Source organism: Schistocerca cancellata, chromosome 7 (genome assembly GCF_023864275.1).
Source record: "Schistocerca cancellata isolate TAMUIC-IGC-003103 chromosome 7, iqSchCanc2.1, whole genome shotgun sequence".
Lineage (NCBI taxonomy): Eukaryota > Metazoa > Arthropoda > Insecta > Orthoptera > Acrididae > Schistocerca > Schistocerca cancellata.
Genome location: NC_064632.1, coordinates 514,501,940 through 514,517,272, shown reverse-complemented (window position 1 = coordinate 514,517,272; position 15,333 = coordinate 514,501,940).

Genomic DNA, 15,333 nt, shown 5'->3' with positions numbered 1-15,333 from the left:
ACGGTAGTAAAATAATGGTTCAAATGGCTCTGAGCACTATGGCACTCAACTGCTGTGGTCATAAGTCCCCTAGAACTTAGAACTACTTAAACCTAACCAACCTAAAGACATCACACACATCCATTCCCGAGGCAGGATTCGAACCTGCGACCGTAGCGGTCGCGCGGTTCCAGACTGGAGCGCCCAGAACCGCTGGGCCACTCTGACCGGCGCACGGTAGTAGATGGAAGGTGTAGCTAACTGTTGCAATTAAAATATTTTCTTTCTTTTTACAGTGTTACGGCGTAAAGTCAAGCGCTGCCTCGCCAGCCGAGAACGAATCAAACATGCCAAATTTAAACAGACGCAAAATCCCCAAGATTGGCGATCTTTTACAGAAGCTCGAAATTTAGCGCGGACTTCAATGCGAGATACCTATAACAGTTTCCACAACGAAACTTTGTGTCGAAACCTGGCACAAAATCCAAAGAGATTCTGGTCGTATGTGAAGTATGTTAGCGACAAGAAACAACCAATGCCTTCTCTGCGCGATAACAATCAAGATACTATCGAAGACAGTGCTGCCTAAGCAGAGTTACTAAACACAGCCTTTCTAAATGACTTCTCAAAAGAAGACGAAGTAAATATTCCAGAATTCGAATCGAGAACAGTGGTCAACATGAATAACGTAGAAGTAAATATCCTCGGAGTAGTGAAGCAACTCAAATCACTTAACCAGACTGTATACCAATTAGGTTCCTTTCGGAGTATACTGATGCATTTGCTACAAACTTACAATCATATACAAACGATAGCTCGACGAAAGATCCGTACCCAAAGACTGGAAAGTTTCACAGGTCACACCGATTTTTAAGAAAGGCAGTAGGAGTAATCCATTAAATTACAGGCCCATATCGTTAACGTCGATATGCAGCAGGATTTTAGAACATATATTGTGTTCGAACATTATGAATTACCTCGAAGAAAACAGTCTATTGACACACAGTCAACATGGGTTTAGAAAACATTGTTCCTGTGAAACACAACTAGCTCTTTATTCAGATGAAGTGTTGAGTGCTATTGACAAGGGCTTTCAGATCGATTCCGAATTTCTGGATTCCCGGACGGCTTTGGACACTGTACCACACACGCGGCTTGTAGTGAAATTGCGTGCTTATGGAATATTGTCTCAGTTATGTGATTGGATTTGTGATTTCCTGTCAGAGAGGTCACAGTTCGTAGTAATTGGCGGAAAATCATCGAGTAAAAGAGAAGTGATTTCTGGCTTTCCCCAAGATAGTGTTATAGACCCTTTGCTGTTCTTTATCTATATAAACGATTTTGGACACAATCTGAGCAGCCGTCTTCGGTTGTTTGCAGATGACGCTGTCGTTTATCGACTAATCCAGTCATCAGAAGATAAAAAAGAAACTGCAGAACGACTTAGAAAAGATATCTGAATGATGCGAAAAGCGGCAGTTGACCCAAAATAACGAAAAGTGTGACGTCATCCAAACTAGTGCTAAAAGGAACTAGTTAAACTTCGGTTACACGATAAATCAGTCTAATCTAAAAGCAGTAAATGCAACTAAATACCTAGGTATTACAATAACGAACAACTTAAATTGGAAGGAACACTTAGAAAATGCTGTGGGGATGGCTAAACAAAGACTGGCATGACACTTAGAAAATGTAACAGACCTACTAAGGAGACTGCCTACACTACGTTTGTCCGTCCACTTTTAGAAGACTGCTGTGCGGTGTGGCATCCTTACCAGATAGGACTGACGGAGTTCATCAAAAAAGTTCAAAGAAACTAAGCACGTTTTGTATTATATCGAAATATGGGAGATAGTCACAGAAATGATACAGGATTTGGGCTGGAATTCATTAAAACAAAGGCGTATTTCGTTGCGACGGAGACTTCTCACGAAATTCCAGTCACCAACTACCTCCTCCGAATGCGAAAGTATTTTGTTGACACCGACCTACATAGGGAGGAACGATCACCACGATAAAATAAGGGAAGTCAAAGCTCGTACTGAAAGATATAGGTGTACATTCTTTCCGCGCGCTATACGAGATTCGAATTAGAGAATTGTGTAGGTGGTTCGGTGAACCCTCTGCGAGGTACTTGAATGTGATTTGCAGAGTATCCATGTAAATGTAGATGTAGAGAGCAGAGGGGACTCTGAAGAGAACGTGAGGCAGTTGCACGCTGAACGACCCATCTCCAGGACGAGAACGCGGCAGCAGCAGCAGCTTCTATGCGAAGATAAGATTAGCTCCTCTTCCTACAGGCCGCGACCCAGTTCTCCAATAGCCTTAAGGCCAGCGACCTGAATAGAAGCGTCAAAGCTCATTACTTTGCTCAGACATTCCAAGTAGCTCAAATTTGGAATTGTTATACTGAAGAGGTGTATTAATTTGTCTGTCGTCCTTTGCTTGCGACACATCTGTTTAACACAATGTTAAGTATTGTAGTTTTCCCTTTTGTAATAAAGTCATTAATACGATTTGTCTCTATGTTGTCTAGCGATCCGAGAAAGCAGGTTTTCTAGACACCCTCATTTGACGACTAGGATGGATTCAACATACAGAGGTTCGCAATTGTGCACGACCGAATCTTACTTTCCGGACAGCGCTGGCAGTTTCTTTGCCTGATTAGCTAAGCGAACGCATCTCGCCAGGTGGCATGCACGCTCTCTACCGCCCCGACTTACCAACGATGTCTGTGAGCTGCGTCACAGTTGTTTCCCACGGGTAAAGCCATGGGCACGCGGGACCAATTAGCTAAAGTTGAAGTGGTTCATTACGAGTCTTGCGTCGTCACTTCCTTATATTTCTCATTAAGCAGATTTTTCGTCACGTTAAACAAAATATGTTCTGCTATATTTCGGCAACCTGGCACCAAATGTAGAGCCAATAGGAAACAAGAAAGTTCTCTACGTCACAAGCAGAAAGCAAGACGCCATACTGTGTTTGCTGCGTTTAGTACAAGCCATTTTCGGTGGGTTTTATATACGTTACACCCTGTTAGTAGATGCTGTTTATGAGCACCAGCACACTGTATGTCTCGAGAACGAATCGTTATTCGTACAATATGTTGTAATACAGTTACCGAAAAGTCATAAAAGTGGTTAAATAACTTTCATATTTAGTTATTTTCGCGTTACAGCTCACGTGGTACGAGAGTATGACGCTTTAAGGCAAACCTTAATGAAGATTCATGAAAATCCGTCTTCTTGCTGGGACTTATTGTAATTAAATATCAATAACTTTTCGACCATTAAAGCATTTAGGAGACTGTAGCAAAAAGTATGCTACTAGTAGCTGAGTTTTAGCACAGCGTAGTTGGTTGAGCCACCCTATTACAGAACTGATGATGGTTCCGCAGGAGGTATGCATCCTTCTACATACAATATTATTTCGCCTTCGCGTTTTCTAAGAGGACATGGGGTTTCCTATGAAGTTAATAGTAAGTTTTTGTGTAATATTTGGTGTTATGTAAATATAAGTGCGCTCTCTGTCAGTAGTCGGTAAAATTTTATAAGCTGACGTCCTTACTGAGTGGGAATGTACCTTTCATTTTCGTCTTATTACGCTTTCATGGATACTGAAATTTTGTTTATGTGTACCACAGGCAGAATAACACTACTAGCATACTGTAAAGAAAGGGAATGTGCGTTTTAGTAGAGCTAACGTAGGAATTGTACGTGCAACCATTTTCGTAGACAAACCACGTAATTTGCGAGACGTCTAAAGCAGACAACTGCCGTTAGGGAGCGGCAAGAGAGCAAAACGACACTAACCAACTTGTTCCGTGTTCCGATCAGGCTGACTCTCGTGACATTGGATTTACCATTTGCTTGCGTATGAACGTTAGTTGCCTCATTCCGCGTGCCGACAGCTTAACTCCAGACGACAAAAGTGCTTCTAATCATGTGGGACATGGATGCTATGAACATTTACCAAACCTGAATATCATTTTGAGCTGCTGTGTGATTCTCTGTTTCACCAACTTACACTTTTGGTTCTAATAAAACCCCATGTCATTCCAAGCATGTGTGTCAATTTTTACCTCTCTATCGACATTATTCCGTGGTTTATTAAGTTTTCAAAATTATACTGACTTTTTGATCACCCAGTGCAGTGAAAAATAATGTTAGTATATTGCATCAGAATGTCAGGGGGTTAAAAAACTAGCTACATGAGCCTCTTGTTTGTTCAGAAGTTATAGAAACTGAGTGTGGAATAGATGTACTATGCCTGCCTGAACAACATATAGTCACAGATATGGGAAAGGTAAATGTAGGTGGATATAAGCTTTCAGCACTTGTAAGTAGAGATGTTATGAGGGGAGGAGGAGTTGCCACATACGTTACAGTTTATTATAGTGTGAAAAATTTCAAAACTAAAATGTTTTGTGTTAAGCATCATAAAGAAGCATGTGCATGTGAGCTTAAACTAAATAATGGTCCTTTTGTAATTGTAGTTGTGTAAAGGTCCCGAATGGGAAATTTTCAGTTATTTGTGAAAAACTTTGATTGTTTGTTGTCCTGTGTGTTAGGCAGAGAAAGCAAATTATTATTCATGGAGATTTCAATGTAGATTTTCTAAAAGAGTCTGACAGAAATATTGACCCTGAAGTATAACGTGATTTTGACAATACGATATCAGTTACTGATTTTCGTACTTGGGTGGTAGGGGAAACCAGCACACTGATGGACCGATATAAATTTAATTAGATAAAAACTTTTCCTCTTAAGAACGGTCTTTCTGATCATGACGTACAACTAGTTATAGTATACGAAATAGCTCCATATAGTAATGCAGACTAATACAGTCAGTTAACGATTCATCGATTACAAATTTTAGAGAAAGCTGCTGCAGGTAGACAGGGATGAGGTGTACAAGGAACCTGATATTTTAAAATTTAACCTGTTTCATGATATCTTTGAGTATATTTGAAAACAGTTTCCCTAAGAAAACTGTGAAACACAATTGTAAGAAACCATCTAAAAACCCATGGCTTACCATAGGCTAGAAATATATTTAATACAGAAAAAAGGAATGTGTCTTATAGGTAGAAGAAGTAATGATCCAGAAATGGTCAGACAATATAGAAAGCACTGCACCGTATTAAGAAAAGTTATTAAAACTCCAGAAGTATGTGCATTATGTCTGATATAAGCACCTGTGATAATAAATTTGAAACAATTTGGACTATTGTTGAAAGGGAAACAGGGTATCCAAGAGCACAGGAATACTGTATTTCCATCAAGCGTAATGGGAAGTTTGTTAACGGAATGTCAGAAGTAGAAAACATTTTTAATATTCATATTTTAAGTGTTGTAGAGGAAATAGGATCCATCTGCTTATTAGAAAATCCAGTGCTGAATATGCAAGACGCAATACCAATGCAATTTAATAAAATTGAAATTCAGCGCAGCTCTCGTACTTAAATAAGGAAAATAATAAATTCACTCAAAAACAAAAGCTCGCATGGAATTGACGCCATCTCCAACAGAGTACTAAAAGCTTGTTCTGGTCAGAGAACAAGTATTCTCATCCACATTCGTAGTAGCTCAATGAAACAGAGCATTTTTGCGGATAGACTGATGTATGCTGTTATTAAACCACTACATAAAACTGGGCATAGGCCTGATAAAAAATAACGTACTGAAGAGTAGCTTCACATACTCGTAAAACTGAAGTACTAATAAAATCTCAATTTGGTTTTCAGAAAGGCTTTTCAACAGAAGAGGCTACGTATGTGCTTTCACTGAACAAATATTAAGCGCTCCGAAGAATCAAACATAACCAAACGGGATTTTTTGTGAACTCTCAAACACGTTTGACTGTGAAAATCGAGAAATTTTTAGAGATTAGCTTAAGTATTGTGGTACGAGTGCGACAGTGCACAAATAGTATAGTTCCTATTTAACTGGAAGAATGCAGAAGGTTGAAATTAACAGCACAGACAGTCTGCAAAAATCAGCAGAGACCTGTATCTGGGGAGTCCCACAGTATTCTGTCTTGGGTCTTCCATTGTTCTTAATATGTATTAATGACTTGCCACTCTATATTCATGAAGATGCAAAGCTAGTTCGTTTTTCTGATAACACGAGTATTGTAACCATACCCAATAAACGTGATTTAGCTGAGGAAATTGGAAATAATGCCTTTTCGGAAAATTATTAAGTGGTTCTTTGCAAATGGACTCTCATTAAATTTTGTGAGAACATTGTATGTTCAGTTCTGTACAGTGAAAGGTATAACACCAGTGTTAAATATAGACTTTAACCAGAAATCTGTTGCTAAGGCAGAATATTCTAAATTTCTGTGTATGTGCACTGATGAGAAGCTGAATTGGAAGAAACACAATGACGGTCTGCTTAAATGTTTGCTTTCAGTTTCTTTTGCTGTTAGGGTTACAGCAAATTTTCATGATAGACATATCAGTAAATGTCTACTATGCCTATTTTCATTCACTGCTTTCATATGGCATCTTATTTTGGGGTAATTCATCATTAAGAGAAAAAGAATTCGTTACACAAAAGAGTGTAATCAGAATAATAGCTGGAACCCACCTAAGGTTACGGTGCACACATTTATTTGAGGAACTTGGGGGTATTCACAGTACCTTCACATCACATATACTCACCTACGAAGTTTGTTACTAATAACCTATCACAGTTAAAAAATAATAGCGAAGTGCCTAGTTACAACACTGTATCGGAAGACGACCTGCACTGTTCTGCGTGTAATTTTTCATTGTCACTGAAGAAACTCAATTATGCTGCCACGAAATTCTTTCGCCATTTATCAAATAGCATTAAAATTCTGATAGATAGACAAACAACATTTGAAAACAAGTTCAAAAAATTTCTGAATGTCAACTCGTTCTACTCAGTAGATGAATTTTTAGACGTGAAGTAGCAATTATATTGTGTAAAGAAACCCGTTGAACTGAGACGTTCCACATCACTACCAAATGTCGTATTCTTTATCTATGGAAGAAGTGTCCTGAGCAGTTTGTTTACAGTTGCTGAGAAAAATCCCATAATGTCGTTACAGGTCAAACGATTGTGGAGACCAATAGGTAAATGTGTGAAATATGAGCACATAACCAAAATCAACTTCTTTAGGACAACTACTGATCTTGCAATAAAAACAAACTGGACGACTTGTGACTTCTAATAAACTTATACAGGCAGCGAAAAAAACCGCTAGTAATTTCATCTGTAAGTAGCATTTTAATATTTCAATTAATTTTTTCTGGTATTATTTAGACTAAACTTCACACAGATTCAAAACCAGTAGACTTACTATATAATTCACGAATTTAAATGCCAAATTAATCGTGCTCTCATACAGCGATATATCACGCTATGAGATGAGAAAATTGTCCTTAAGGCCAAGAACAAACAACGAGAGACGTTGTTAAGGACGTTCATGAATCACTCAAAGCTTCCAAAATCTTCCACTCAACACTTCCTCGTACTGGACTAGTAAGAGGGGATGTGGAGAGAATTCACACTGGATGAAGATAAATGTCTTTGCGCTGAAAGCAAACTTTCACACTGGGAAGCAATTTCGCCACGTATCGACTGCCTGCAGCCTTGACAACACGGCGCAGTCCTCTCTCAAATCCTACGGCACCCCAGAGACTGGCGCAGTTTGCAAGGTTCGTGTTGCTGCTTCCTCTTCACTTCCTTGGTGCTGGCTAGTTCGTCAGTTCAGCGCCATACCATGTCTGCAGACAGCATTTGTATGGCGACAAACTTTCTGTTTACGCCAAGGCCCCAAACATTTTTCTTTTCAATTTCTCGTTTCCACTCTGAAGGATTTAGCACAGCTGTGAAGAGGGCGCCACCTTATTCTGGAGAAAAACGATTACTATACCCGCTCATAGATCATCGTTTAGAGTCTTACTGTGTTTGCAAATCAAGACCAATCCCAGAATTTCTCCTTCAAAAGAAGGAGCTGTAGATATTGCACGCACTGTGACCACAAGTCAGAAGAAACTTCAAATTATACGTAAGCAAAAACAAACTGCTGTTATTCCTTTAGAATACTGTTTCCTGTTCCATGTATCCTTAAGCTGCGTTTACAGTTTTTCCAAAAGTTTTACTTTAATCATTAGTCACTTAAAAGAAATGTTTAGTCCCAATTTCTGCACAACATATTACATGTCCTGGTGAAGTACTTATCATTGTAGAAATGCAACAGTGTGTGTGAGCGTAAGCTTTCTTTACTAATCAACTGTTGGTATTCACCTACATCTACGTCCACATCTACGTGGATGCTCTGCAAATCACACTTAAGGACCTGTCAGAGAGTTCATCGAATCACCTTCACAATAATTCTCTATCATTCCAAAAAACAAGCACCCACACTTTTTTCTATGTAGGTCGGTGTTAACAGAATATTTTCGTACTCGGAGGAGAAAGTTGGCGATTGAAATTTCGTGGGAAGATTCCGCTGCAACGGAAAACCCCTCTGTTTTAATGATGTCCACCCCAAATCCTGTATCTCGTTTGTGACACTCTCTCCCCTATTTCTCGATAATACAAAACTTGGTGCTCTTCAGCACAACTCCAAAACAGGACAGACACGCGTATTCTCTATATTAGATCTGTTACATTTTCTAAGTGTTCTACCAATCTTTGATTTGTCTTCCCCACTACATTTTCTAAGTGTTCTTTCAAATGTAAGTTGTTCGTTATTGTAATTCCTAGCTATTTAGTCGTATTAATGGCCTTTAGATTTGACTGATTTATCGTGTAACCGATGTTTAATGGATTCCTTGTAGCACTCCTGTGGATGAGCTGAGACTTTCAATAACTGACTGCCAATTTTCGCACCATACAGATCTTTTTTAAATGTTTCGAAATTTGTTTTGATGTTCTGATGACTTTACTAGACGATGAACGACAGCATCATCTGAAAACAACCTAAAACGGCTACTCAGATTGTCTCCTAAATCGTTTATATGGATAACGAACAGAATAGGGCCTGTAACACTACCTTGTGCAGCGCAAGAAATCACGTCTGTTCTACTCGATGACTTTTCGTCATTTACTGCGAACTGTGACCTCTCTGATAGGAAATCACGATTCCAGTCTCAAAACTGAGACGATATTCCATAAACACGCAATTTCACTACAAGTCGCTTGTGTGGTACAGTGTCAAAAGCCTTCTCGAAATCTAGAAATACGGAATCAGTCTGAAATCTCTTGTCAGTAGCACTCAACACTACGTACATGTAAACAGCTACTCGTGTTTCACAGGAATGAACAAAATATATATATTCTCCAAACTTCTGCTGCGTATCGACGTTAATGATATGGACCCGTCGATTAATGGATTACTCCTGCTATCTTTCTTGAATATTGGTGCGACTTGTGGAACTTTTGAATCTTTGGGTACGCACCTTTCGTCGAGCGAGCAGTTGTATGTGACTGTTAATTATGGAGCTATTGCATCAGCATAATCTGAGAGGAACCTAATTGACATACAGTCTGGACCGAAAGATTTGCTTTTATTAAGTGATTTAAGTTGCTTCACTACTCCGAGTATATGTACTCATGTTGGCATCTGCCCTTGATTCGAATTCTGAAATAATTACTTCGTATTCTTCGGTGAAGAAACTGTTCTTTGGTGTTGAAATAGATGATTTCGATTTTGAAGCAAGGTATGTCGAGAGCGTACGAGTGTACTATGAACCCGCCTGGATACCCGTGCGCTGTGGACGAGCGGTTCTAGGCACTTCAGTCCGGAACCACGCTGCTGCTACGGTCGCAGGTTCGCATCCTGACTCGAGCATGGATGTGTGTGATGTCCTTAGGTTAGTTAGGTTAAAGTAGTTCTAAGTCTAGGGGACTGATGACCTGAGATGGTAAGTCCCATAGTGCTTCGAGACATTTGAACCATACCTGTGCGTCTTAAAGCGCCTATTCCACGACAGGGAAGTGCGTCGGTTCAGCATCGGGTCCACGGGGCGGGGACGAGGCTCTGTTCAAGTCGGAATGGATGCGGTTTTCAGACAGTTTCCGACGTCCCACTAGGTGAACACCGGATGGTTCCCAAGTCCCACCTCATTTACACGATTCGCAAACATTGAGAAAAACTTCCGCACACTTGTACACGAATAACGCTGCACGCAGCTGTAGGGGTACACATATTCCACCCCAAGGAGTACATGAGTGGCAACGTCATGGGCATCTGGCCACCACTTAAATTAACTTTGTCTAATCCGTCAATAACCAAGCCGACCCCTTGACGACGCGTGACAATGGCACAGTGAAGAGACGAAGAAATACTTTCTTGATGGTTGAGCCTGCAGTGAAATATCTGTCTTGAAAGCATATTGTAAGTAAGGTTTAAGTATCACTGCTTAACTGTTTTATTGATACAATGAAATTTTCACTCTACAGCGGAGTGTGCACTGATATGAAACTTCCTGGCAGATTAAAACTGTGTGCCGGACCGAGACTCGAACACAGGACCTTTGCCTTTCGCGGGCAAGTGCTGTACCAATTGAGCCCCCAATTGAGCTGTGAGGACGGGGCGTGCGTCGTGCTTGGGTAGCTCAGTTGGTAGAGCACTTGCCCGCGAAAGGCAAAGGTCCTGAGTTCGAGTCTCGGTCCGTCACACAGTTTTATTCCGCCAGGAAGTTTCATATCAGTTTTATTGATTATTATGACAGCTGCTTCGGAAGATTTTCATTTTCAAGTACGTCTACGTTGTCCTGTCATATATATAACTTTTGGTGTGACTATATCTGGTGACTGTTCCTGTCATATTTAACGTGAAATTCCAAAAATATCGGTTTCAAGTCGATTTTTTTATTTTTTTATAGTGGGACGTAATATTTTAACGTAATATTGTAAATAGTTCCTGTAATTTTTGAGACCATAGATATTTTATATCTACATAGTAGATTGTTTCACAGTTCATGCAATAGATGTTTTATATTCACGTAATAAATACGAAAATATAAAATACCTGTAGTGGGAATTGTAAAAAAATTACAAGAAATCATTACAATATTATGTCAAAATATTACGTCAAACTGTATGAAATAGCACAAAATCGACGTGAAATAGATATTTTACAATTTCACATTATTTTATAACGAACACAGTCACCAGATACACGCATGTTATTTCTACGTCAGGCAACATAGGCGTACTTGATAATGTGGAACTTCTGAAACAGCTGTAGTAATAATCAATAAATGTTTTAAGCAGTGGTACTGGAACATTACTTACAAGAAGAAGTACGCTTGCACAGTTCCATATGGTGAAAGATGTGGCCGAGTGGTTCTAGGCGCTTCAGTTTTGAACCGCGCGACCGCTACGGTCGCAGGTTCGAATCCTGCCTTGGGCATGGATGTGTGTGATTTCCTTAGGTTAGTTAGGTTCAAGTAGTTGTAAGCTCTAGAGCACTGGTGACCTCAGAAGTTAAGTCCCATAGTGCTCAGAGCCATTTGAACCATTTTGAACGGTGAGAGATGACTGGGGGCGGGGGGGGGGGGGGGGGGCGGGGACCCGGAAACTTGTGTAGCACAGCATTCCATCATGCCAATGCAGTGAGACATACATCAAAAATACATTATGGTCACTTGAGAATAGGTGCCAGTAGCACAGAAGACACATCAGAATCAACCATTTCACAGAATCTGTGGTTGCCGGGCACCGCACACAATGAAATGCACCAACGGTTAGTGAGAGAAGAGGTAAGGAGTGATTACGGTATAAAGGAGGAAAGCTGTAGCAAAGACGCTCTAACAACAGAGAGAATGAAGAAGATAGAAAGGCACGGTACGCTGTCAAAATATCGTGTTCCATAAAGGACTACATCCAGTGGGACGCTCGAGAGCAGTACCAATGTCGTTTATGTTTGACGTGGCACCAATCCCTCTTTTACGTCTCGTACGACAAGTATCCAAAAAACACGTTCAGTGATTTGCCCGAGGGGGTCCAGTAGCATCAATTCGAAATTCTTCTGCCTTCAGGCTTTTAGATTTCAGGTTCTAGCCGAATTTAAATGCTTGGTGTACTGCACACCTTTCAACAACGTGCAAACGTCCCAGGAAGATTTGTCCCTTGCAACAGCTAAACCCGACGGCAGTCAGGTGTGTTCGTGTTAGTTCGTGATATTTCAGATAAGAGGCTTAAAGATCTGTAAGTCTGTATGATTACAACAATTAATTCTTCTTTAGTAACAACAGACAGATAGCTATTGTACGCGTAGTACAGACTGACCCGTTTCTGAGCAAGTACATGTCCCCGGACATAAATTTATGGTACTTTTTCTCGTTTTGACCAGTACAGGCTACTGTTAGAAAAAGGGACTCATTTTTTAAAAACCCTCTATTGCAAATCACGGACTCGCGATGGCACAATGTCACCTACTGAACAAAGTGGCACACTTATCTCACATTTGGGAAGAATGGTGTACAAATGCCCAGCTCTCGATACACATTTAGATAGTAACTGGTTTCTTTTAACTGTTCGTGCAATTTAAAAAGACACATACGATTTCTTTCTCTGCCAGTCAACAAATCGAGGTTTAGTAGAGTCATCACAGCGCCTGAATGTTTTCATTGCTAAAGGCGAGCAGCAACGGTGCTTTCTAGCTGTATGTAAATGCAGTGAGCAAATATAGTAACCTCATATTGCCTTCCAGTAGAACGAGTAGTATTACACATAAGAGGTATCTACTCCTACGCCCGCGGCAGCAGTGTCTGCCTCACATGAAGAAAGTTCGTGTAGCATTGGCATCAACCGCGTAGTCCACTGAATACGAAGCAAGCTGTTGTACGTACAGCAAAATGTGAACTGCCAGGTGGAGCCGCCTCGTGTATTCACTATACTAACAGTCAATCGGTACAGCTAGGTGGGGTACAAACCGAAAGTTATGAGTGAAACACTGAAAACGTTTTTACTCCTCAGGTAACCGTTCACTTCCAGCAGCTTCTGGGGATGTCCAGGATTACGAACTCATTACCAATCGTGTTGCAACGCAGGAAAAGTCAGATCATTCTAAGGACTGTCAGTGAACACACGCAGGTCCATCACAAGACCTCTGGAAATGTTTTTACCTTTCTCTGCGTTTCAGGAGCAAGAGTTACGGGAAGGATCAGATGTAAGTGGGATACCCGAATCAACGAAGGCTTTCGCTGTGGATCTGTACTGTTGTAAGTAGCCCGAATCTTTCCAGACATTCTAAGATTTTGATAGGGATGTTAAAGACGAGGAGCAATGAGAGTGCATCGGTACAAGAGAATGGTTTGTAGTAAATTGCTGACTATTTGGGTTCGGCAAGAAGGCAACACTACATCTAAAATGCTCCGTTCACTCTTCTGATCATATGCTCTCTCCGTAAATGCCGTTTCATTCTGTGACGTCACTTCCCTCCTACTGCACTCGTCGGGTGGAGACGCAACTCGTAATGATGTTCGTCCTCGTCAGTATGACGTGGAACAGCACCTGTAACTCTCGTAAAACACAGCTCCTAGCGTAGCTAAGAAATATTCTATTGTTCGTCCGTAACAGTCTTATCAGTTTGTGTTAACCGATAAATTGAAATTGTTTATCTTTTATCTTATGTCCGCTTAGTTTCGTTGAGCAGTGAAATCTTCGTTCTTGATCCTATCATTACGGTCGTTTTGCACATCATCCTTAGCGAGGATTAATAATTGCTGTTCGTCATTCCGTTGCTATGCCGTTGCTACGTCAAATTGTTAACAACGGTGCAACGTAACTCCAGACATCACTTATATTGAAGTAACGTCCTTGTAACACGCCGTAATGCTGATTTTTGTATTATTCACCTTTCACTGTCTGTTATTCCTGCCTTCACACAGTCACTTAAAATGTTTAAAAGACTCAATCACTAGCATGAACATACGTAATATTATCCCTTCACTCATGTAGGCGACACATCTGATTTATCTCTTGACTAATAGTTTATTAATCTTTTTTGAATTAATTTTTTGTCCCTATCACGAACATACGCCGGTATGTCATTCGAGATTAACTTCTCATCAGTCCGGTAATCGTGACGTTGACAACAACTCTTGATTGAATGGTGTATTGGTTTTTCTTCATAACTTTGTATTATTGTGTCGTACTCAAGACTACGAATAGTTTTCGTGTCACTGATCCGTTTCTATCAAGTTCGCATCTGTTCTCCAGTCCGAAGGTTAAGTCCAGTAAATCAGTAGCACTCAATTAAAATCACCGGCGCGTTGATAACGGTAAAGATTACTCTGTTCAGTCCAATGACCGAATATGACTTTAGTCTCTCTCTCTCCCCCGAACTATGGAACTTTCACAACTGAAACAATTTAATAGCGTTTGCTTCCAGAAGACTGTCGCAATAGTACTCTTGAGCGACTCAAGAGCAAGTAACTAAACATTTCCATATCCGAGTTGCATTGTAGGCGCATTGAATTTCCTTTTCTATGCGGCTACAACTCTTTTCCATGGTATATGTTATCTTTGACCGAATTACATCCTTGGATTTAACCTTCGCTCATATGAATTTAAATTTATTCTATACATGTTTAAAAGATAATGCATGACAACCCTTTCCTTTTACCTCCTCTTTTATATGTTACTCTCAGTGTTTTAGTTGTTAATCAAAACATTATCAGTGTAATTAATTTTTTTATCACCATTAGTTGTTTTCACAGTCAAGATAACTCACTTCTCTACCCCAAGTTTTCACAAGGTTTGTTAATTGGGGTTTTCTGTCCTTGGGGCGTTACAGTTCGTTTCATTCTTTGTAATATTAGCGCGGTGCCACAGAGTAGCAGCAAGTGGTCGGAATATACAAGCAGTATACTGTCACACTTGCACATTAAAATTTATTAACGATCGAAAACAATCATCAAGTCTCCTGGAAAACGATAAAAATAAAGTTTACTGACAATGATAATATAGACTTAAAAATCGATTTAGTGTAGCGACGACGCAGTCACTTCGCCATAGTGATTTTACGCAAATGTCACAGAAGATGGAAACACAAGCTTTCAAAGAGTTTCAAAGCTTGTGTTTGCGTACTGTACCTGAAGACCTAATTGAAGTTTTGCACCACCGTATACCATGAAAGCTCTAATAATAGCTCGTCATTTACCATTCGTACCGTTCCTTAAGTAGTGATCCCGGTTTTCTCCTTTTGACAGCAATATTTTCCATCTCCTCAGTGCATTAAGTAATTTTCGTTGCCCACAGTCAGCTGAACTTCTAATGGCTTCTGTTAGCCTCTACTGTAGTAACCTTGGCTTCTCACATGGATACCCTACGTAGATATTTTATGGCCTTAGTATCGATTCTG